This window comes from Protopterus annectens, chromosome 9.part0 (assembly GCF_019279795.1).
Source record: "Protopterus annectens isolate FY-2018-M chromosome 9.part0, PAN1.0, whole genome shotgun sequence".
Classification (NCBI taxonomy): Eukaryota; Metazoa; Chordata; order Ceratodontiformes; family Protopteridae; genus Protopterus; species Protopterus annectens.
Window position 1 is genome coordinate 1,355,300,859 of NC_056743.1, and position 26,294 is coordinate 1,355,327,152.

Sequence of the window (26,294 nt, forward strand, 5' to 3'; positions counted from 1 at the left end):
GACGTACAGTGTGTGGGGCCTCTCAACTCCATCTCCATTAAGGGTATATAACACGATCCCAGCTAACCTCCAGAGGTCCTCACCACTAAGCCACAACAGAAGAATTTCGTAGAAGAACACCAGTATGAGGACCACCACGATTATGCAGCAAAAATTCTTCTTTATTAGGTACAAAGAGAGATGAGCGCATTCACGTACAAACTGTACGCTTCTTCAGATCTCCATTAAGGGTGCATGTGCTATCTACAGATGTATGGCCATATATACCTATATAGATTTATATATCTGCTAATATATATATAACTATGTCCGTATACACCTACATAGATATATATCTGCGTACACATATGTAACATGCTGTGTATATGTAGACATATAGGTGTGGACACATATATGTTGATTTAGGCATATGCATGTATATATGTGCATATATATTGATATATATGTATATAGTTTTAGAAATTAATATATATTTTATATATATATATATATATATATATATATATATATATATATATATATATTATCTACATATCTAGATATGTTGTATCTGTTTAGATATTAATATAGGTACACACACATACATATAGATGTTGGTATACATTCTCTGTACTGTTGCATGACTGGACTGGATGATATGTTTCTAAAAACATCAAAGCTCTTTGTATCTGTCATGGCTTAGCGGTAAATCACTTTGTCTATGGTGTGCAGGGCCTTGGTTTGAGCCTTGCAAGTGCTGTTTATTTTGTTGCTGGGCAGAACACAGCCCGTTGGATACACAGTGATTAAGGCACTTTAAAGCAGTTGTAACAGGTTTGTAACAGCAGGTTTGTGTGGGTTTGCGTGGAGCTAATCAATGCCTACACAGGTTAAGCAATTCAGCAGCTGAGTATAAGAAACTGTTACCAGACTTTAACATTGCTTACCTCCACACAAACCTGCGCAAACCCACGTACAACTGTTTTAAAGTGCCTTAATCACTCTGTATCCATCGTCCCTTGTTCTGCCTAGCAACAAAATAAACAACCTCTGCTAGGCTTGAAGCCAGGACCATGAACACCATAGCCAAAGTGATTTACCTCTAAGCCATCTTAGATATACATAAATCTGCTGTATTCACAAACATATCATCCAGCCCAGTCATTCAACAGTACAGAGAATGTATTCCAACATATAGATGTATGTGTGTGTGAAAATATATTAATGTCTAAACAGATACAACATATTGATATATATATATATATATATATATATATATATATATATATATATATATATATATATATATATATATATATGGATCTAGGACATTTGCTCAAGTGAGCAAATGTCTGAATCCATAATAACTGAACACACTTTAACGAAATCACTTTTATCGAAAAAGTAATATATAACCAAGTAAATACCCAGAAGATAAGCATCCCTTCACTCACAAAAATAATAAATAAGACAACCAACGAACTCTTCGAGATTGGGGACGGCCAAGGCCACATAAAAATACAAATAAAGCTCTAAAGTATGTAAAACGGATCCAATATTTATTGAACTAGGTTGGCGCTTTTACAAACATTGCTTCCTCAGACCTTACAAAAGATCCAAATACAAGGTCTATAAATACATAATTAAAAATTCAAATGCTCCAATCACAAACAGATGTAGCACAGCACCATACATTTAAAGGGAAAAACTTCAATTCTCTTACAACCCTGCAAATATAAACAATAAACATATATAGGATCACCTACATAAAAACATCTGTAGGAAAAATAAAATCAAAACATATATACAGAATAAATAAATAAAATTATGTGAAATTAAGTTTATAAAATTCACTTAGGTATCCTCCTTTTCTTAAGCAAGGGTTTAATTGTAACACGTTCATTGAGACCCTTGCCCCTATCAGCTCTTAGGATTATCATCCAGTTATTCTCTTTAAACTCAGTTTGGTTATGAACATCACCCCCTCTTACTGTGGGCATAACAATGTCAATGACTCTAAATTTGAACCTATGTGAGACATCATGACTAATAAGATGCTTTGAGAGGGCATTATGCTCAGTGCCTCTACGTATACAATACATATGTTCTCTCATGCGTTCTCTTAAAGACCTATTCATCTTTCCTACGTAAAAAGAGGCCCATGAAATACACTTTGCCAGATATACCACATTGGTGGTCCTACAGTTAGCATTAACACGAAACACGAACCTTCTCTCTAAGTCAGGATGGTCATAATATTCAGAGTTATTAATCAAACCACAAAAATTACACTGGCCACATGGCTGCGTGGTACCAGTATCACATAAAGTGGAAAGCTCATCATTGTCATTGCACAATAACCTTTTCAGGTTCTTTGTATTCCTATAATGAAAGGAGGGATGACTACCAACTATACTACCTATTTCTGAATCTACTTGTAAAATCGGCCAAAATAATTCAAAGATTTCCCTAAGTGCTCGATGATCTCTAGTAAAAAACAAAGGTACTTTGACATACTTTTGTGACATTTCAGAACTACCAGAATTCCCTCCTTCTATTCTTGGACCATAATATGGTGCTGCTACACTATCTCTAAGCACCTCCATATCATCCCAACATTTAGAAATTTCCATTCTATTATAGCCCCTCTGTAACACCTTCGATACAAGTTGTTCTTTCTCTAACTCAAAACTTTCCTGGGTAGGGTTCAGTCTAGACGCTCTAATCCCTTGCCCACGAATAAGGTTGCGAAAAACATAATTGGGGTGCATACTGCTTCTACACAACAGTGTATTCTTAAAACAACTTTTACGAAATACACCTGTATTAATAATAGAGCCCTGTAACTTCTCTATGAACAACTCTAAGTACTCAATCTGAGTCTTAGAAAAAGCCATCGAAAATTTCAAATGTCCACACAACTCATTCATATTATTGAAAAAGGTCTGCAACTCCAAATTGGTGCCTTTCCACAGGAAAAAACAATCATCGACAAAACGTCGATAGAACAATACATTTGTCTCAAAATCTCTCAACTTGAAAAGTGTTACATTCTCCCAATGGGCTAGAAACATATTGGCGTAGCTATTGGCACAAGAAGTGCCCATAGCTACGCCATGTTTCTGAATAAAAATCTGATCATGGAAGGAGAAGATATTACACTCTAATACTATCTCCACAAAGAAGCAAATCAGCTCAATAAACCCTTCTACATAATCACTATGCAAACGAAGATATTCCTGTATATAACTAATCCCCAAATCATTGGGTATCATAGTTAAAACAGATTGAATATCCATCGTTACAAAAGTTAACGCCTCAACATCACTTATGTTACTAATACATTCATACAAATCCAACATGAATTGCTTAGAATCCTGAAGAACAAATTTATTCATACTAATAACAGGTCTAAGATGTTTCTCTATAAAAATAGATAGCGGTTCAGTGCTCCATCCACCGCTCGAAACAATCGGGCGCATGGGTGGGGCATTGAGATGTTTGTGAATCTTAGGAAGACCTCTAATGATGGGTATCACAGGGTCAGATACTATGAGGAAATTCAACAAAGCTCTAGAAATTAAACCAATAGTAAAAATCTCTTCAATAGAATTTTTAATTGTTCTAATGATGTTATGTACCTCTTCAGTTCTCATCACCTGATAGAACCTAACATCACTTAGCATCTCTAACATAATAGCATTGTATTGTACTGCGTCCATAACAACAATAGATCCACCTTTATCAGCTGGTCTTATAATGATGTTATGATTACCCTTCAGGTCATTCAGTGCCTTTTTCTCATCCATAGTTAAGTTAAACTTCAAACCATTCCTATGTTTACCTAAACAGTTATCATAATACTCAAATAGTTTTTCTTCAGTTAACCTCATATATGCTTCTAGCAATGGGTGATTAACAGGAGTGTAGGTGCTCAATTTCTTAAAACCAACTATTTGATGTGGTAAATTATCATTGGGCCCATCAAGCTGAATATTACTGTATTGGTAATTCAGCATGACGTTCCTACAAAACATTTTAAGGTCTAACACAGTATCTGTAACTTTACTATTTGTAGAGGGAAGGAAATTAAGACCCTTACAAAGCACACTGAGTTCAAATTCATTTAACACATATGAACCAAAGATATCACATTTTGCTCCAAATTTTCTTTAATGTTTGAGCTTGCTGATACTCCCCCGACAGCTGCCTCTTCCGATGGCCCCTGCTCATGGACCTGTCCCTCCTCCCAAACCTCTCCATCCGGACAGGCAAGGGAAAAGGGATGCCATCAGCATGTACATAATTCAAAGGAGTCATACTGGAAAGAGGTTGCTGTACAGTACTGACTTTGGGGTGAACCACCCTATCTTTGTCAGCATTATTATTACTAATAACAACATTGGGAAATAAATTTTGTGTATTCAGCATAGTCTCAGTCAAGTTTACGTTCACAGATGATGGACTCTTTGTTTGCTCTCCAGGGGCTTTAGAGTCTCTGGATTCATCAGAGCAAATAATGTCATTCGCACTTGAAGTATCTACCGAACCATTCACATACACATTACCATTTGAGCTCATTTCATTAGGTGTATTGACTTTCACAGGGGGAATAGATAATCCGGTATGAGTCACAGTCTCTCCTGGAACAATACAAGGTCTATTATTGTCTCTCACTTGTGCATTCTGATTGCCGCGTGACCAACAAATCACATGTCCAAGTTGGAAATCATTAGTGTCTCTTAAAATTTTCATTCTTTTCTGTTGAGCTAACTTTCTCTCAAACACGGCTATCCCATCAAGCATACTTTCCATTAGTGGATATAAGGCTTCATTGGGAAAGCTTTCAAATAATGAATACTGTTGCTGTCTTAGTAATTGCCTCAAATCATCCTCTTCAGGGCTAAAAAACTCTCATTCAACAACTGCATGTAGCTTGCACTCACCTCAAGATTCAAACGCTGCCATCTCATTAACAACTCCGGATACAGCGAACCCTGAGTAGGCATATTGAGAATACGCAAACCTCGAAGCACAATCTTCTGTTCTAAACAATATTCAAAATGTTGGCATTGCAACTGTAGCCTTTTTAGCCGCAGAAAGTTCTGTTCGATCTTCTCAACCTGTCGTTGCATCTCCTCAATATCATGCGTCGTCTCTCTGACGTTCGCTCCAGCCGTCTGACTCACATCAACGAGTCAGGGTAATTTCCTGTCTCGCTCCAAATAGGTGGAAAAACGCATTTGTAGTGCATCATTGGTATTCGCAGTCACTACTAGCGAACTAGCATCAGTTTTTTTGTTAGAGGCACAATCCACACTAACGTTATTCAACGCACCAGGTTTCTTCGGAATATAGTCCAGTTTAACAGTTAAGTCAGCCATGTCCCGATGGGTAAAAACGTCTAAAGCCAGAATAATAATATATAACCAAGTAAATACCCAGAGGATAAGCGTCCCTTCACTCACAAAAATAATAAATATGACAACCAACGAACTCTTCGAGATTGGGGACGGCCAAGGCCACATAAAAAAACAAATAAAGCTCTAAAGTATGTAAAACAGATCCAATATTTATTGAACTAGGTTAGCGCTTTCACAAACAATGCTTCCTCAGACCTTACAAAAGATCCAAATACAAGGTCTATAAATACATAATTAAAAATTCAAATGCTCCAATCACAAACAGATGTAGCACAGCACCATACATTTAAAGGAAAAAACTTCAATTCTCTTACAACCCTGCAAATGTAAATATTATGACCATCCTGACTTAGAGAGAAGGTTCGTGTTTCGTGTTAATGCTAACTGTAGGACCACCAATGTGGTATATCTGGCAAAGTGTATTTCATGGGCCTCTTTTTATGTAGGAAAGATGAATAGGTCTTTAAGAGAATGCATGAGAGAACATATGTATTGTATACGTAGAGGCACTGAGCATAATGCCCTCTCAAAGCATGTTATTAGTCATGGTGTCTCACATAGGTTCAAATTTAGAGTCATTGACATTGTTATGCCCACAGTAAGATGGGGTGATGTTCGTAACCAAACTGAGTTTAAAGAAAATAACTGGATGATAATCCTAAGAGCTGATAGGGGCAAGGGTCTTAATGAACGTGTTACAATTAAACCCTTGCTTAAGAAAAGGAGGATACCTAAGTGAATTTTATAAACTTAATTTCACATAATTTTATTTATTTATTCTGTATATATGTTTTGATTTTATTTTTCCTACAGATGTTTTTATGTAGGTGATCTTATATATGTTTATTGTTTACATTTGCAGGGTTGTAAGAGAATTGAAGTTTTTCCCTTTAAATGTATGGTGCAGTGCTACATCTGTTTGTGATTGGAGCATTTGAATTTTTAATTATGTATTTATAGACCTTGTATTTGGATCTTTTGTAAGGTCTGAGGAAGCATTGTTTGTGAAAGCGCTAACCTAGTTCAATAAATATTGGATCTGTTTTACATATTTTAGAGCTTTATTTGTATTTTTATGTGGCCTTGGCCGTCCCCAATCTCGAAGAGTTCGTTGGTTGTCTTATTTATTATTTTTGTGAGTGAAGGGACGCTTATCCTCTGGGTATTTACTTGGTTATATATTATTATTATGGCTTTAGACGTTTTTACTCATCGGGACATGGCTGACAACTGTTGAACTGGACTATATTCCGAAGAAACCTGGTGCATTGAATAACGTTAGTGTGGATTGTGCCTCTAACAAAAAAACTGATGCTAGTTCGCTAGTAGTGACTGCGAATACCAATGATGCACTACAAATGCATTTTTCCACCTATTTGGAGCGAGACAGGAAATTACCCTGGCTCGTTGATGTGAGTCAGGCGGCTGAAGCCAACGTCAGAGAGACAACGCATGATACTGAGGAGATGCAACGACAGGTTGAGAAGATCGAACAGAACTTTCTGTGGCTAAAAAGGCTACAGTTGCAACGCCAACATTTTGAATATTGTTTAGAACAGAAGATTGTGCTTCGAGGTTTGCGTATTCTCAATATGCCTACTCAGGGTTCGCTGTATCCGGAGTTGTTAACGAGATGGCAGCGTTTGAATCTTGAGGTGAGTGCAAGCTACATGCGGTTGTTGAATGAGTTTTTTAGCCCTGAAGAGGATGATTTGAGGCAATTACTAAGACAGCAACAGTGTTCATTATTTGAAAGCTTTCCAAGTGAAACCTTATATCCACTAATGGAAAGTATGCTTGATGGGATAGCCGTGTTTGAGAGAAAGTTAGCTCAACAGAAAAGAATGAAAATTTTAAGAGACACTAATGATTTCCAACTTGGACATGTGTTTTGTTGGCCACGCGGCAATCAGAATGCACAAGTGAGAGACAATAATAGACCATGTGTTGTTCCAGGAGAGACTGTGACTCATACCGGATTATCTATTCCCCCTGTGAAAGTCAATACACCTAATGAAATGAGCTCAAATGGTAATGTGTATGTGAATGGTTCGGTAGATACTTCAAGTGCGAATGACATTATTTGCTCTGATGAATCCAGGGACTCTAAAGCCCCTGGAGAGCAAACAAAGAGTCCATCATCTGTGAACGTAAACTTGACTGAGACTATGCTGAATACACAAAATTTATTTCCCAATGTTGTTATTAGTAATAATAATGCTGACAAAGATAGGGTGGTTCACCCCAAAGTCAGTACTGTATAGCAACCTCTTTCCAGTACGACTCCTTTCACTAATGTACGTGCTGATGGCATCCCTTTTCCCTTGCCTGTCCAGATGGAGAGGTTTGGGAGGAGGGACAGGTCCATGAGCAGGGGCCGTCGGAAGAGGAAGCTGTCGGGGGAGTATCAGCAAGCTCAAACATTAAAGAAAATTTGTAGCAAAATGTGATATATTTGGTTGTGAATATTTCTTCATATGTGTTAAATGAGTTTGAACTCAGTGTGCTTTGTAAGGGTCTTAATTTCATTCCCCCTACAAATAGTAAAGTTACAGATACTGTGTTAGACCTTAAAATATTTTGTAGGAACGTCATGCTGAATTACCAATACAGTAATATTCAGCTTGATGGGCCCAATGATAATTTACCACATCAAATAGTTGGTTTTAAGAAATTGAGCACCTACACTCCTGTTAATCACCCATTGCTAGAAGCATATATGAGGTTAACTGAAGAAAAACTATTTGAGTATTATGATAATTGTTTAGGTAAACATAGGAATGATTTGAAGTTTAACTTAACTATGGATGAGAAAAAGGCACTGAATGACCTGAAGGGTAATCATAACATCATTATAAGACCAGCTGATAAAGGTGGATCTATTGTAATTATGGATGCAGTACAATACAATGCTATTATGTTAGAGATGCTAAGTGATGTTAGGTTCTATCAGGTGATGAGACCTGAAGAGGTACATAACATCATTAGAACATTTAAAAATTCTATTGAAGAGATTTTTACTATTGGTTTAATTTCTAGAGATTTGTTGAATTTCCTCATAGTATTTGACCCTGTGATACCCATCATTAGAGGTCTTCCTAAGATTCACAAACGTCTCAATGCCCCACCCATGCGCCCAATTGTTTTGAGCGGTGGATGGAGCACTGAACCGCTATCTATTTTTATAGAGAAACATCTTAGACCTGTTACTAGTATGAATAAATTTGTCCTTCAGGATTCTAAGCAATTCCTGTTGGATTTGTATGAATGTATTAGTAACATAAGTGATGTTGAGGCATTAACTTTTATAACAATGGATATTCAATCTCTTTTTACTATGATACCCAATGATTTGGGGATTAGTTATATACAGAAATATCTACGTTTGCATAGTGATTATGTAGAAGGGTTTATTGAGCTGATTTGCTTCTTTTTGGAGATAGTATTAGAGTGTAATATCTTCTCCTTCCATGATCAGATTTTTATTCAGAAACATGGCGTAGCTATGGGCACTTCTTGTGCCAATAGCTACGCCAATATGTTTCTAGCCCATTGGGAGAATGTAACACTTTTCAAGTTGGGAGATTTTGAGACAAATGTATTGTTCTATCGACATTTTGTCGACGATTTGTATTTTCTGTGGAAAGGCACCAATTTGGAGTTGCAGACTTTTTTCAATAATATGAATGAGTTGTGTGGACATTTGAAATTTACGATGGCTTTTTCTAAGACTCGGATTGAGTGCTTAGAGTTGTTCATAGAGAAGTTACAGGGCTCTATTATTAATTCAGGTGTATTTCATAAAAGTTGTTTTAAGAATACACTGTTGTGTAGAAGCAGTATGCACCCCAATTATGTTTTTCGCAACCTTATTCGTGGGCAAGGGATTAGAGCGTCTAGACTGAACCCTACCCAGGAAGGTTTTGAGTTAGAGAAAGAACAACTTGTATTGAGGTTGTTACAGAGGGGCTATAATAGAATGGAAATTTCTAAATGTTGGGATGATATGGAGGTGCTTAGAGATAGTGTAGCAAGACCATATTGTGGTCCAAGAATAGAAGGAGGGAATTCTGGTAGTTCTGAAATGTCACAAAAGTATGTCAAAGTACCTTTGTTTTTTACTAGAGATCATCGAGCACTTACAAAAATCTTTGAATTATTTTGGCCGATTTTACAAGTAGATTCAGAAATAGGCAGTATAGTTGGTAGTCATCCCTCCTTTCGTTATAGGAATACAAAGAACCTGAAAAGGTTATTGTGCAATGACAATGATGAGCTTTCCACTTTATGTGATACTGGTACCACGCAGCCATGTGGCCAGTGTAATTTTTGTGGTTTGATTAATAACTCTGAATATTATGACCATCCTAACTTAGATAGAAGGTTCGTGTTTCGTGTTAATGCTAACTGTAGGACCACCAATGTGGTATATCTGGCAGAGTGTATTTCATGTGCCTCTTTTTACGTAGGAAAGACGAATAGGTCTTTAAGAGAACGCATGAGAGAACATATGTATTATATACGTAGAGGCACTGAGCATAATGCCCTCTCAAAGCATGTTATTAGTCATGATGTCTCACATAGGTTCAAATTTAGAGTCATTGACATTGTTATGCCCACAGTAAGAGGGTGTGATGTTCATAACCAAACTGAGTTTAAAGAGAATAACTGGATGATAATCCTAAGAGCTGATAGGGGCAAGGATCTTAATGAACATGTTACAATTAAACCCTTGCTTAAGAAAAGGAGGATACCTAAGTGAATTTTATAAACTTAATTTCACATAATTTTATTTATTTATTCTGTATATATGTTTTGATTTTATTTTTCCTAAGGATGTTTTTATGTAGGTGATCCCATATATGTTTATTGTTTACATTTGCAGGGTTGTAAGAGAATTGAAATTTTTCCCTTTAAATGTATGGTGCTGTGCTACATCTGTTTGTGATTGGAGCATTTGAATTTTTAATTATGTATTTATAGACCTTGTATCTGGATCTTTTGTAAGGTCTGAGGAAGCATTGTTTGTGAAAGCGCTAACCTAGTTCAATAAATATTGGATCCGTTTTACATCCTTTATCGAAAAATGGTTTCGTTAAAGCGTGTTACAAAAAAAAATAAAACACTACATTTACATTTTAGCAGGGGAGCTTTGCCCCCCTGCACCCCCCATGTGGGGAGATGTGTCCCCCACACCCCCCTACTTTAATATTCTCCCTCTGAGACCACACTACACTACAGTGGGGAAAAGGGAAATTTCCCTTACCCGCACCATAATACAGCCTTGGCAACAGGCATACTTATGCGAAAGTGCTTCTTCGGTGAAAAGCACTTTCGGCATGCCGGCTTTAAGTTTCGGTCATTTGCTCACTCGAGCAAACATCCTAGATCCATATATATATATATATATATATATATATATATATATATATATATATATATATATATATATGCACATATATGTAAGCAGATATTTATATCTATATAGGTATATACGGGACATACATCTGTGGATAAAGTGGGAACATAACAGAAACATATATGTCCACATGCACCATTAATGGGGCTGACAGGCACAAACAACATATGTCATGCACAAATAGGTATCCCCCCCCCCACAGCCAAACACATCTGCCCTGCAATACACTACCAACTGTTGCAGATCCCATAACCAGGACCTTACACGGCAAGGGCACAAGATGTTAACAGTACTCCATCCCACCTGTATGATGTCAGGCTGGTATCAGTAACATATGCAGTACAGTCAGGCTCATAATGACTCCCATTTTGCAGTCATCTGTTACCTTTGTTAGCCAGAGTCCAGTACTGCTGGCCTGTACTTCAGAGATATAGATGCCAAACAACAGTGGTCCCAGGACTGAACTCTAAGGTACTCCACTTGTCACTTGTCTGGGGATGGATTTGGAGTCAGTTACACCTAGAGTTTGGGTTCTCTCAGTAAGCCATGTGGCAAACCATCGAGTGGCATAGGGATGTATGGCCAGATTAGTATCTTAATCTATGTTTCCACACTGGGGGATGGTGTTGAAGGGCTTGGCGAGGTCCACATAGGCTTTGTGGACTGCCTTACCCTCTTCAACAGCTATGCAGACTGAGTCAAAGCAGTCAATCAGTTTCAGGAGACATGGCCTTCCATGAGCCCAATCTGTGTGGGGTCCAGTGTTTAAGGGTTGCCAATGTCTGCGTACAAAACATCCCTGATAATGCATTCCATGGCCATGCAGATCGGGCTCATCAGACTGATGTGATGGTAGTTCCAGGGATCACAGGTGGATCCCCCCATGTGGAGTGTGATAACTGCAGCTGTGTGCCACTCAGTGGGCACCAGGCCTGATGCAAGGCTATGATTACACATGACAGTTAGGTGAGTTGCCATTCCATTTTGTAGTTCATGTAGTACACAGCCCAGGACGTCATCTGGTTCCATGGATGCTGTATTCTTAGCTGTGGGTTGTGCATTTTCTACCTGTATGGCTGTGATTACTGGTCAATGGAACCCTTTACGTATTGACATGGGCCCTTTTGGGGGTGAGAGGGGGTGAATGTGGCACTAAATCAATCTGCCAGGATATTGGTACATTCCGTGGGAGCATTTTATGTAATGCCATTCTGTTGCAGCTCAGAGCACTTCTGAGCATTGCCAGTTAGACTTCTGACATAACTATAGAATGCTGTGTGGTTGTCTGTGGAATCTGTGGCGATTTTAGTTACATAACCAGCTTTGGAAGATTCATTCAGGGATCTCAACGTCTTACTGGAGCTGGTAAGGGAGTTGTTTGCATCCTTGGATTATTCTATTTTCTTCAACAGTGTCTACCGTCTGTTGTATACTCTGTTAATGGCAGGAGACCACCAGACTGGTTTGATCATTTGGGAGGAGAGCATTGTGGTTCTATGTGGGATGTCAGGAATCATGCACAAGTGGCTGTGCTCATACAGTGCCTTAGTGCAGGATTCATCAGTTGAACTGTCAGCTCCTGTCTCCATGGGTGTCACAACATTGTCACTTCTGTCTTGAGTAGCATGACGTTGGCCTTGGAGAGGTCTTTTATGGACAACTGCACATACATTCCTTTCACATGTTCAGTTTGATTAGCCTATGGTGGGATTACTTTGGTGGAATCACAGTCCAATGTACTGTTGTGATGGCTTAGTGGTTAGTTACTATGACTATAGTGTACAGGGTCCTGGGTTCATAATGTACAAAGGCAGGTTATGTTTGTTCTGGCCAGAACAGCGGTTAATGCATACAGACTAATTAGGGCAATTTAGGTTAGTCACACTCAATACAATTCAAATGCCCTACTTTGGCAATCCTGCTGATGTCAATTATGTTTGTTCTGGCCAGAACAGAGGTTAATGCATACAGACTAATTAGGGAAATGTAGGTTAGTCACACTCAATACAATTCAAATGCCCTACTTTGGTAATCCTGTTGATGTCAATCACTGTGAAATACACCTTTGGGGAACGAGTATTCCAGCAATCTCTGTGGTGTATGCTATAATATCGTAATACTGTACTGTGATGTAGAACTCTGGTAGGGGTTCTTTTCTCACACATGGAAGTTGTGGATGCTTTTGTGTCTGTTCCTATGCCTGTGTAGAGAGCAATGCATGTTTGGCTAGTCACACTCACTACAATTCATTCGCTCTACTTTGGCAGTCCTGCTGATGCCGTCCTCCTCTTAAACTGCCGCTTCTGTGCAGGACTAGATTAGTCCTGCAAGGAAGATTAGTAAATCAGGGGGTATCTCTTCTGTGATGATTCACGCAAGTAACTATCTGACTTTAAACCCATTTATTAATTAGTATAGAATTATGACTTCCAGAAATGTTTATTAGCAAGGTGTCACACAATCTCTGAAATAGCTACCACCAAGTCATGTAATTCCTGTTAGTTACTTTTCAAAATATTATAATCCTGCTTATTGATTGTCTTAAAACCTATCAGTAGCAGCACAACTCAGCATTTTACTGCTTTGTTATTACTTGGACCTCTATATAGGAGCTATTGGTGCTTGATGTCTTATTGTTTCTTCTATATACCAAACTGATCTGTCATGTTGTAATTTATCACAGCTACGTATATGTAAGATGGCTTATTCATTATTAATTTACAATGTGTATATATTATAGTATATATTAATTTTTTTTGCACCTTTTGTTGTAAATGTGGTGACCAGTGCATTCATTTATGCAATTATTTTTGTAGGACTCTTGTGGAGCTTTTCATATAAGATAACCATTGTAAAAGGACTGTTAGTCCAGTGGAGATGGTTCAAAATTAAAGTAAGCACTTAACATCTCATTGTTAATAAATGATTCTTATATTCAGTACAAATTGCATATTAATTCTCATTTGGATGACTTTGAAGTTCAGGCACCATTACACTCCATAAGAAAAAAAAAACAATAGTCACTCCAAGTGCTTTACTAACTTTGGCTATAGTAAAATTTCCAAAGCTATAGCTTAGGTAGCATTTTAGTGACAAATTTATGGTGCTGATACATTTATAATTAAGGCACCCTCCTTATCTCTATACATGTGCTTAGAATGGTTCTTTAAAGACTACTGCATAATGGAAGAATTTAATTTAGGCTAGGCAATTAAGTGCCCTTAACAATAATGTCTGCTTATGAAATAGAGATCTCATAAATGCTGCCAAGAAAAATGAATGTTAGAAAAAAATGTCTAGGAATCCATTTCTAATTTTAATATCAAAAATAATTTTTTTGCCTAATGAATAGGATATATAAGGAACTGAAACATTCTGTCATGAAAGAAATTATTTTGTTTTTGGAACTAACCTTGTCTAATTTCAATCTTTGTTTCTGGAAAAGATATAAGTTAATGAGTGCAAGGAGAATAAGCTTTATGATTTTACAGATTGCTGTAAGTCACCACCCATGTCCCCAAAGAACCAAATATAATGAGGAATGTAAAAATAAGCCAGCTTGGTTGAATATCAACCTTAATAAATTCTAGAATAAAAGAAAAGAAAAAAACAGTAAATTAAGACCTATAATAAATCAAACTCTACCAACATTAAGACTACATCAGAACAATTACCAAAAATCTGAAAGCTCCCATAAAGAAGATAAAAATGAAATATGAATTAAGATTAACAAACAAAACCAAGGGTAATCATAAATTCTAATTTAACTACATTTGATAATGGAGAAATAGTATACAATGAAGCTCTGAATTAATTCATAATTGTTTTGCCTATGCTGACCTTAAATATATTGGTCATATTTTGAAGGTAAATTTAATGTCATCTTCATTTTCAGAAAGAGTCATTGAAATTTCACAAATTCACAAGGAGTATTGCATAACATGTCCCAACTACACTCTCTAAAGAAAACAAACAGCATCTCTGTGGGTCCTGACAATATACATGGCTGCTTATTTAAAAGCACCAGACTCACCCAATCTGAACCCCTCCTAAAGCTGTTCCACTGAAGCATAGCTGCAGAGTATGTCCCTGAGGATTGGAAAATGACTATCATTATATCATTCCATAAAGGGGTTCCACTTTATATCCTAGGAACTATAGATTTGTCAGCTTAGTAAGCCTAATGTATATATCCTAGAAATGTAGGGCAGCATAGTGGCACAGCAGATAGGGTTGTTGCGTCATAGCAAGAGGTTCCCCAGTTCGATTCTTGACTGGGGTGCCTTCTGTGCAGAGTCTGCATGTCCACCGTGTGTTCGCATGGGTTTTGTCCATGTTCTCTGGTTTCCTCCCACATTCCAAAGACATGCAGTAGATGGATTGGACACTCTAAATTGACTATAAGTGTGAGTGTGTGGTCTGGAAGAACTACCATGGCAGGGCTAGCTATTCAGCAGTGTAAACTTTGGCTCTAGATGATTGTCACTGTTAAAATGACACTCTGACCCCATTTACAAAATGAGAAAAGGGGTTGTGGATGGATGGATGGAATGTATTGTATGTGATTGTACAAGCACCCAAATACAGTAAAAAGTTATTGTGCTAGACATGTAAAAATAGCTTTTGTAAAAGGGAATTCATGACTACTTAATTTATTACCATCTTCAAGAAAGTCACTAGAGTTGTAGATAATGGCCAATCATTTCATACAGAGTACATGGATCTAGCCAAGGTCTTTGACACTATTCTCCATGATGGACTTGTACATAAGCTTATAGACTTAAATGTATACACTTAAGTTCTAATATATACAGCAAACTGGCTGACAGGTAGAACACACATAGTTAAAGTAGCTGTTGTCACCTCAGAAAGCTAAAATGTAACTAGTGGCATGCCCCAGGCCTCAAAACTGGAACCCCTTCTGAGATCTTCAAAAATGTGTTAATTGAATGTATTATAAAAATGAAGTTGTTTTATTTTAGAGATTTTTAGCACTGAGGAAGGATATTGTTATCTGAAAGCTTTGCGTTTTTATTTTTACCAATAAACAGATCTGCACGGCGTTTGCAGAACTCGTTTTATACTTTTTCTTGTTTACGTGAGTTTACAAGGTTCTGCTTTACCATTGAACTGGTCACTTTTGATTTATTTAATGTTGTCAGTTACTCATCATCTAAAAATGTGTTACTATAGTAAAGGCTAAACATACAAATCAGTGGCGTACTACCAATGGGCTTATATTAAATGCAAAGAAGTGTAGCACTGTTACCTTTAGCAAACAAATCCCAATAGCAGCTTACAGAAGAGATGGCACCCTAGTCCATAGAGATAGTGTTATCAGAGTTCTGTGCATCTTCTTAGAGCACTCAATATGCTTTGAGTACCATGTTGTAACATTAATCAGAAAATCATGCTATCTAGCCCAGTTAAAAATTAAAGGCATTTAATCAAGGTCAAAACAAGTTATCATTTTCCTATACTCTGTCCTGATTAGTACAGACTATAATGCCCTTTTTAGTATGTATCTGTCCAAATATATCATATACCTAGAAAGATCTCAGAGGTTCCTAAGTAAAAAAATCATTAAAGATCCTTAGCTAACAAGATAGACTAAAAGCTTAGTCCATATAGTCCATCTCTTATAGACTCCTTCAAAATGATTCATGTCTACCATACCATGCTATTAAGGACTCAAAACCAATTTTGTCCATCCTCAGGTGACCTTCTAACACATGACTATAGAGTAGCTTCATTATCAGTGTTCCATAAAGTTTTGATACTAGTAATTGATGTTGAATTTATTCTTGTCTTTACTTCCTATATGTAAGAGGGCATTTGTTAACTCAAAATATGGGGTAAGAAGTAATGGTAACATCTTGTTCAGTATCATGCCTTTCTATAACCAGGAACGCATATTACCTCACCCTTTTTAGTTAGTAGTCCTATGTCTACATACCAGAGGCTTTTAACAAATGTAATCATGCTGCCAGATTCTAGCACAGCTTGAACCTCTTCCCTTTAGAAATGCATTACATTCTGATGGCTTGGTTATTACATAATGACATAAAAGTGACCTAGTTATTCAAGCTGCAGTCTTGTCACACATGTCACACATAATAGCAGCAATTTCACTTCTAGCATGCATTTCAGCTTTCACATTTCATCTAGGAGCACTCTTTTTAGTATTAGTGGAACAACATTTAGCAATGTGCTCCCTTTGCTTACATTTGAAACGTTAACCCATTACTTGGTACTTTCTGTTTCACAGAAGATGACACATGTCTTATTTTAACTTTAGACTTAGAAGCAGACAATTCAGTTTTAAACATTTTGTCTAACAAATAATCATTCTACTGAAGTTACAAGCTTGTCAGAGTTGTTGTGATCACATTGCAATACTCATTATATTACTAGGCAGAGCTCCTTTTTTTTCCTCATTTTTTTTTATTTTCAATTAAAATAACATTTACATAATATTTTTAAATATCATTTTAAACAACTATATACAATATTTACAATAGCCTGACTTTCAGTTATATACACTGTAAGTATTAAATATAGAATTAACAGATCAGTTATCAGAGATATAATATTGATTATTGCAGAGTGTCCAAAAAGATATAACTTTCTTCAAAGGATTATTTACCAATGGCCTGGGATAGATTCGTAGTTCTTTGATTTTTATTTCCATCGATGCAGTTGTCTTCAGTAAAGTATAGAATTCTTCCAAGGTCAGGGGTGTATTTGAATTCCACCTTCTGGTTATGCATTCCTAGATATAGCAAGTATTGTCCATAAAAAATACATATTTGTCTTATTCAGGTAGGGACCTTAATTTACATTTAGTATAATCAATACTTTAGTTGAGGTAAAGGATTCATAAAATAAAGCTTGTAAAAATGATCAATTCCATTCCAATATGATTTAATTTTATTACATTCATAAAAAATATGAATCCAGTCTGCTTTATTTGAGTTTTCTCACCTCCTGCAAAAAACATTTGTAGTAGTACTGATCTTTTTAATTCTATCTGGTGTTAAAAATGCTCTATGTAAATATTTCCAGTTAAATATTTCCAGTACTGTGTGTTAGAGGTGTAATTAACTGATAGTAAGATGTTAGTTTTAATTTCTTCTGTTAACTGCAATGACTGACATTTTGTTAAGAACTGCCAGTATGATGGTTTGAGAATTGTTTTATATGTTATTAACTGTTTATAAAGATTTGAAATGGAATTTTTCTTTTCACAACTATTATATATAAATTCATACAGAAAACTTATTAGAGTGGGAATATCTTTAAATGAGGAATTATTAATTAATCTGAATAAATCTTGAGTGTACATTAGAATGCTTTGTAAGGTTAACCAGTCCTGTGTTGGAATATTGTAAGCAGTTTTTATCATATGTAGGAATTGATGTAACGATTAATCAGTATTGTTTTAGAAGGTTTTGTTATATTATATTGTGTACTTATGCATAGTATGTACCAGTGTTTGTTTGATTTATCTACTATTACAATTTTTTTTAACAGATTAAATTCATTTGTTAATATAGCCGTTGTCAATTCTTTCCAGTTGGCAAAATAATTTTGGTTTATCCAGTCTATTGTAGTTTTAAGCACAGATGCTTTTATATATGTTTCTATTTCTGGGAAGTTCAATCCTCCTTGTTTCCAGGGTCTAATGTGATGAGTTAGAGCTACTCTATTCTTTTTGGGATACCATAAAAATTTTATTAAACATGAGTTTATTTCTTTAAGAATGCATCTTTCAGGAATTAACTATATTGCTAATGCTACATATAGTATTTTTGGCAATAAGACCATTTTTATTAATTGCAATCTGTCTTTAAAAGTTAATATAATTTTGTTCCATTTTTCTATATATATTTTTATTGCTTCAATAATGTTTTTATAATTTATTAATATTGTTTTGTTTATATTTTTGCATAACACTATTCCTAAATAATTTAATGTAAGTTCTTGTTTTCCTATGATGGATTTATCTGTAACTTGTAGTTCTTTTTTCTTATTTAGAAATAGAAATTTTGATTTTGATCTATGAAAGTGTAGACCTGAAATCTTATAAAATTTCTCCATTACTTCTTCTAGCTCTCCTAATGACTCTCTGGAGTTTGATAGGGTTAATAAAACATCATCAGCAAAAAGCATTATTTTAGATATGTACTGGTCATGGACTTCTATTCCTTTTATTCTTGGATTATTGCATTTTATTTCTGCAAGTATTTCTATAGCCAAAGCAAATAAAATAGGAGAAAGGGGGCATCCTTGCTTAGTACCTTTCATTATATGGATAGATTCTGAGGTGAAAGGACCTAATTTAATGTAGGCTAAGTTATTAATATGCATGTTTTTTAGTAATAAGATGAAGGGAGGAGGAAATTCAAATAATGCTAAAGTTTTAAATAGATATTCCCAGTTGAGGGAATCAAAGGCTTTTTCTATGTCTAATCCGATTACAAGTATTTTTCTATCTTCTTTATTCACATAATCTATAAGAGTAAGTATCCTTTTAATATTATCATGTGTGTGCCTGTTATATAAAAATCCAGTTTGATCATCATTAATTGTCTTTGAAAGTGGGATTTTCATTCTGTTAGCTAGGATTGACATGAATATTTTGTAATCATTATAGAGTAATGATATAGGTCTGTATGAGGTGCAAAGGTCTGATGGTTTATTATCTTTTAGTATTGGTGTTATGAGATAATATTTCCATGAGGGTGGTATTTTTGCTTCTGACTGGACTTCTAGCAAGGTTTTATGAAAAAGGGAGATTACTGTTGAAGGGAAGAGTTTGTAAATTTCCGTAATTATACCATCTATCCCTGGAGCTTTGTTAGATTTATTTTCTTTTATCTTGTCAACAATTTCTTTGTAGGATGTAGGTTTTTGTAGGTCTAGTTTTAAGTTTTCGGGAATTTTTTTATATTGATAAGGTTTGTACTTAAGTTTATTTTGTTGGTATCTAAATCTTCTTTTTTGAAGTGTTCCATATGATGGAACCGAAATACTTTAAGGATGTCTCCTATATTTGATACTTTTTTCTCTTTCTTTTCATGATATATACTACTAATGTTATTTGCTTTAGATTGTATTTTAATTCTTCTAGATAAGTTATGTAGATATCTGGGGGAGGTGAATAATGAGTTTATTTTTCATTTTTCCAAGGCTAGCAAGTTTTGTGTGTTAGAATGTCATTATATTTTTTTATTTAATTCCTCTATTTTTCTTTTTGATTTCTGGACAATTCAGATTTTTTTTAGATTTTGCTGTCAAGAGTCTGCTTTGCAAGTCTAATGATTCAATTTCCCACTCTCTAACTTTGTTTTTGTACCAGCTAAGGGTCTTACCAAATAAATACGCTTTTAATGAGTCCCAAACCATGACTCTACTGATTTCTGTTTTATTATTAATTTCAAGAAATAATTGTAGTTCTGACAAAATCCAGGGTCTGAATTCTTTAATTTTCGTGATATATGATGGAATTCTAGTTGAGAGGATTAAAGGTTTAAACTCTATTTGGAGCTTCATTATCAGAGAGTCATGATCTGAGAAGGGGCATGGAACTATTGAGAAGATGAGGATTTTTGTTTGTAAATCTTGAACTACGAATAATTTGTCTATTCTGATTTGTGTTCCAAATCTATGATCTTTATGGGAAAATAATAAGGATTTATCATCTTTTACTTTAAAAGTGTCTATTAAATGAAATGAATCAATCCATCTTTTTAAGGATTTTGAAATAGTTGCTACGTGAAAAGACTTCTTGGTGGTTTCAGAAGCTTCTAAGGTACAATTAAAGTCTCCTCCCATTATAAGATTTCCTTTATAATTGTTGGAAATAAAATCTAGGTGTTTCTAACCGTTCGTGTTCCAATTTCTGGGAACCAATATAGATTAGCTAAGGTCCATATTCTGTTATTAAATTTAATTATAACAAATGCTAGTAGACCTTCTTTGTCTTCATATTTATAAATAACTTTTGGAGTGATTATGTGGCAGAGCTCTTTTGAATCTGTTCATAGGTTCATAGATTCAAAGGTGTGTACTAGGCTAATGGCCCTGGAGTCTTTACAAGCATAGCCCCAAAAAATTGCCCAGGCACTGTGCCACCCAATGTTAATTCAAAGTGACCCTATCCAGTAGGGCAACTGGAGTGTTCCCTGGGGTGAACTTTCTGTTACCCATCCATTCGTCAAAATTTCTCTTGAAGAGGACCAGCGAGGTGCTCTAACTGACATGAATGGGAAGCTTATTCCAGAGTATGGGCAGTCTTTGAGAGGTGAATCTGTCCCTTCATCATATTCTGTTAATTGTGGTAATGAGGTTGTGATCTCTGGAGCATGTGGCATGGGGGATTGGGATTTCTTTAGGTGCAGTATTTCATGTAGGGCTGGGTTGGACATGGCTTTGTAAGTCAAGTAGAGATCACCTCTAAGTAGACAATAAGAGACTGAGAACAGCTTAAGTTTCTTGAGTCTGACCATGTAGAATATGTGTTTAAGGACTTGGATTATTTTTGTGAGGTACTTTTGTGGCCTCTCCAGCTGTAGTAGATGTCTGCTCAGGTACATGCCAAATGGGCCGTTATATAGATGACTGGTCTAATGAGGGATGAGTAGAGAGGGATGATGACCTCTTTCTTCCTGGATGCGAAACCTTTGGTTATAAAATGTGCCATGTAGAAGGACTTTCTGACCACAGTGGCAATGTGGTGGTCGAAGGTGAGGTGGCTGTCGACCTGGGTGCCCAGATGTCTTATGGCCCCTTCAGTGTTCAGTGAGCTCCCATCAACTTGGTAATTCATGGAAACTGAGTTTTTTACAGAGGATGATAACACATTTCTTGGCATTAAGCTTCAGGCCATGGTTCTGACACCAGTCCTTGGTCTCAGAGAGGACCTTTTGTAAGATGTCTGCATCACTTGGAGAGTTGATATTGACTCCTAGCTTGCAATCATCAGCGAACTTGGTCAGCCAGAGTCCTTCTGTGTTGGCCTGGACTTCTGAGAAGTAAATGCCAAACAGGAGAGGGCCCAGGACCGAGCTCTGTTGGAGTGCACTCATGACTGGTCGACAGTCTGACTTTGAATCCACAACTTTCACTCTGTGGGTCCTGTCTGTGAGCCAATTTGCAACCTAGCTAGTGATGCAAGGATTGATGCCTAGTTTGGTGAGTTTATCAATGATACCTGAGTGGGGAATGGCATCAAAGGTCTTGGCCAGGTCGAGGTAGAATGTATGGACTGCCTTACCCTCATTCACAGCCTTGGTGACTGCCTCGAAGAAGTCAACCAGGTTCAGCAGACAGGATCTCCCCTTGACAAAACCAAACTGTGTAGGGTCAAGAGTTTGGAGATTGCCTATATCTTTGTTAAGCAGGTCCATGATGATGCTCTCCATAGCTTTACATACCAGACTCATCAGGCTATTGGTGTGTTAGTTCCCAGGGTCTGTAGTTTCTTCCCCTTTATGGAGCAAGATGACTGTAGCAGTGCACCATTCGCTAGGGACATAGCCTGAGGTAAGGCTGTGATTGAATAGGGCACACAGATGTGGTGCCAGTTGATTTTGTAGCTCATGTAGGATGTAGCCAGGGATATTATTAAGTCCCATTGATGCTGTATTCTTGGCTTTGGACAATGCACCTTTTACCTGTGCCACAGAAATGGTAGGTACCAGGCTTTCTTCTGTTATTGTGATAGGGCCCTGGGGGAGCAGAGGGGTAAAGTTGGCACTGAATCTGTTGGCCAGTATGTTGGCTATATCTGTTGGCTCAGTATAGGAGGTGCCATTGTGCAATAACTCAGAGCAAATCTGGGTATTGTCTTGGAGGCTTTTGATATAGCTATAGAAGGCTTTGTGGTTGTTTTTGGTGTCAGCCGCAATTCTGCCTTCATAGCTGGCTTTAGAGGATTTGATAAGGGATCTCAGCTTTTTGTTGAGACTGATAAGGGAGGTTTTCCAGTCTTGTGACTTAATTTTTTTCTGCAACAGTTTCATCCTTCTGTTGTAGAGATTATTGATGGCTGGGGACCACCAGATTGGCTTCCTTTTTTTGGAGGAGAGCGTCTTAGTTCTATTTGGTATGGCAAGGTCCATGCATTTGTATATGTACTCATACAGTGCATTAGTGTATGATTCAGCAGTTATGCAGCTATTTTCCATTGGAATGGGTGTCGAGAAGTTAGTCACCTCTGTTTTTAGGAGCCCAAAGTCGGCTTTAGAGAATTTTTTCAGGCTGGCCACCTTAGCGGGGGTTGAACGTGAGATGGAGATTTCCATGGTGATCAGTTTGTGGTCAGATTTAAGTGTGAGGAATTGACTATAGTGTGAAGCAACAGTCTCCCATGTTGGTGATAACCATGTCGAGGATGTTGCTTCCTCTAGTGAGGGTCAGAATGAGCTGGTCCAGGGCATTGGAATAGATAAATTCCAGAAAGCGTTGGGCATGTACATTGGTACTTGAATAGTTTTCCCAGTTGATGGAAGGTAGTTGAAGTCACCCATTATGAGAGTATTGGGTTGGACCTTGATAGATTTCAGGATGCTTAGGAACATGGAGTGAGAGTCTAGGGACATGTTTGGGGTCCTGTAGCAGGCTATGACTTGTATCACTGTTTTATCCAGTGTTAGTTGTACCTGAAGTATCGCGGATGCATTACGTTGGGCTATCAGTCTTGAGGTGTGCGTATCCTTTAAGAATATGGAGACACCGCCGCCTTTGGAGTTTCCGGATGTATTCTGGGGCCAAAAGGTATAGAATGAGTTGCAGCCTGGGAGCACAGGGGTGCTTTCTGCCTCTTTAAACCAGGTCTCTGTTATAGCACAGATGTTGACATTCTCCATTTTGAGGAGAGCTTTGAGTGAGTGCATCTTGAGATTTAGACTTCTAGCATTGAGCAGCATGACCTCAGATTGCATTTGATTGTAGCTGTTATGGTGGAATTTTGGTCTTTGGAACACTGTCTAAAAAAAGGCACTATAGGGGTGGTAAGAGCCTTAGCCAGTACCTGGTATTCCAGTGGTGACAGATGCAGGCTGTCTCTGGCAAAGCATCAAGGTCTGTCGATCATATCATCCCAGGCAGACAGATACTGGATCCCCTTAGAATGACACCAGAAACTCAGCCAATTGTTGAAGTCAATAATTTTCTGCTCGTAGGGAAGTATGTTTCAGGTTATTCACACCCACCATGGACAATGACTGAGTCATATTTGTACTTGTTGTGGAGTGACCTGAGTGCATATGTTATGTGGCGGATCCTGGCACCTGATAGACAACTGACTGTCACCTTCTCCTTGTTCAACCTAGTGAGTGGGACATCAGTGTGCCTCCCAACTGAGTCTCCTATGATTAGTACATTGGGCAAAGTGTTTTGCCTTAAGGACTTAGGTTGAGGGGCACACTGTGGTGGTAAGATATGTGTTCTGGGGTTGGTGTAGTGGTGGTCCAGTGCGTTTCTGTCTTAGGGGTCTCTGTTGTTTGGGTAAATTTTTATTGAGAGCCTCTAATTGCTAAAATGTCTAACATCAAGTTCTAAATACCTCTCAAGTATACAGATATTTGCAGAATGTCCAGATTTTGCCTCATATTTTTGGTCCATTTTTCATAAAATCATGGTTTTCTGGCAAATTAGTAGCAAGTCATTAAAGATTGACATTAGAAAATAATGCCAAACACTTGAGTTTCAGACTTCATACCCTTCAGAAAATTCATGCTAATGCAAACCCTGTTATTCTATCAACTTTCTAAGTTTGCAAGAACAGTATTTAAAAATTGCCCCTATGTTTGTGCCTTTGTCCCACTTTTATTTATGGCTTTGTCCAGATTTCTTCCTCTAAGAGGTTGAAAGGTATGGTCTAAACCTAGTTTTAAAATACATGTTAAGTCATGTATCTGTACTCTTACCAGTCTGTCAGCATTAAAAGATCAGTTACAAATGTTTTACAGCTTGTACTTCAGAAGTTTTCTTAGCCCTAACCAAAATATCTTTTATAGGTTTGTCACACTCTGTGTAATTAGTCCCTCTCCAGTGTTCATCTGTGTTTCTAATGACTCTCCTGTCAGCTGAGATATCAGGATTTTCACTCTTTCTGATCTACACCAGTTTATTTGGATGGTGTATTATTCAAAACACAACTCTTTGCTCAGTTGCTTTATGGATGACACAGTTCTATGAGTAGAAATTACATTAGTTATCCCAGTCAGCTATTATTGAATCATACCAACTTCTGGTTGGTCTCAGCAATCGACTGTTTCTAACAGTTCCTCCATGATTTGGTTCACCGAGAAACCTGCAAGGAAGAACAGTGAAAACAACAGTCTTTTCAATAAGCACACAAGACCTAGCATCAAAACATGTCAGGGAAACAATGGTTTCTTCAAAGAAAAATGGTAGTAGCTTCCAAGGAAATACTAGCTTGAATAGGTTACTCATTTGGCAGTGAAGGTTTTGTGAAGAATGTTAAATTGTCAGATCCCTGGCCAAATGCTTGCATTCTCCACCAATGTAGGCCTGAAAAGGAAATAGAGGCACATATCTATATAATTACAGGTTTATTGAAGGAAACAAATACAACTTCTTGGCTCCATAAAACTGTTGCCAAAATTTATAGTGTTGCTCACAGTACTTTGCAAGCAAACTTTCAGTCCTTAGTAACATCTGCACCAATTTTATATTACACTATCTCAGCCACTCACATCACTTTCAACAAGTATGTTGTAGGCAACAGTCCACTGTTGCAGATCTCAACCAGGTCTTCGATCCAGCCCTACACTAAAGGCTACAATACCAGACTAAATCAACCAACAGTCCCTAAAGGTATGATGAACTCTACAACTCCAAGTTCTTCAGACAGCCACTGCTTGCCTCATGTTGACCCTCAGATTGAGAAAGGAATTTATTGAATTCCTGATGTTTAGCTTCCGCCTTTTCTGCAAGCAGTATTTGGCAATCAAATAGCTAAAACATTTAATTTTCTGACTAAATTAATGTGAGAATATCTCATACACTAGTCACTTTTCACAACTTTAAGGGCACTTTCCAAATTTTGCTTTATCCAATATGTTACAATAGTTAATGTATATACATATATAAGTTTATTATCACAGTCTTGAAGCCCACAGTCTTCAAAATCATAATCCCGTGACCATAATGTCAAAAAGCAAAACTGCTGAAGACCATAGTATCAAACTCATGAACTTGCCCCTGCAGAACATATATTAGTACTCTTTCTTGGGCCCATACCCCAATGTGGTTCATGTTAGCATTTGCTCCTAGATTCATAGTGGTAGGGGGATTCAGTATTTGAGATGTTTAAAGAATGTGGTCTTCAATATTTTGGTCTTTTGATATTATAGTCTTGGGATTATGATTTTCAGGAGTGTGATAGTATAGCAGGGAGTGGGAAATTTGCCCTTTCTCCACTGTAATTCAGTCTCAAAGTT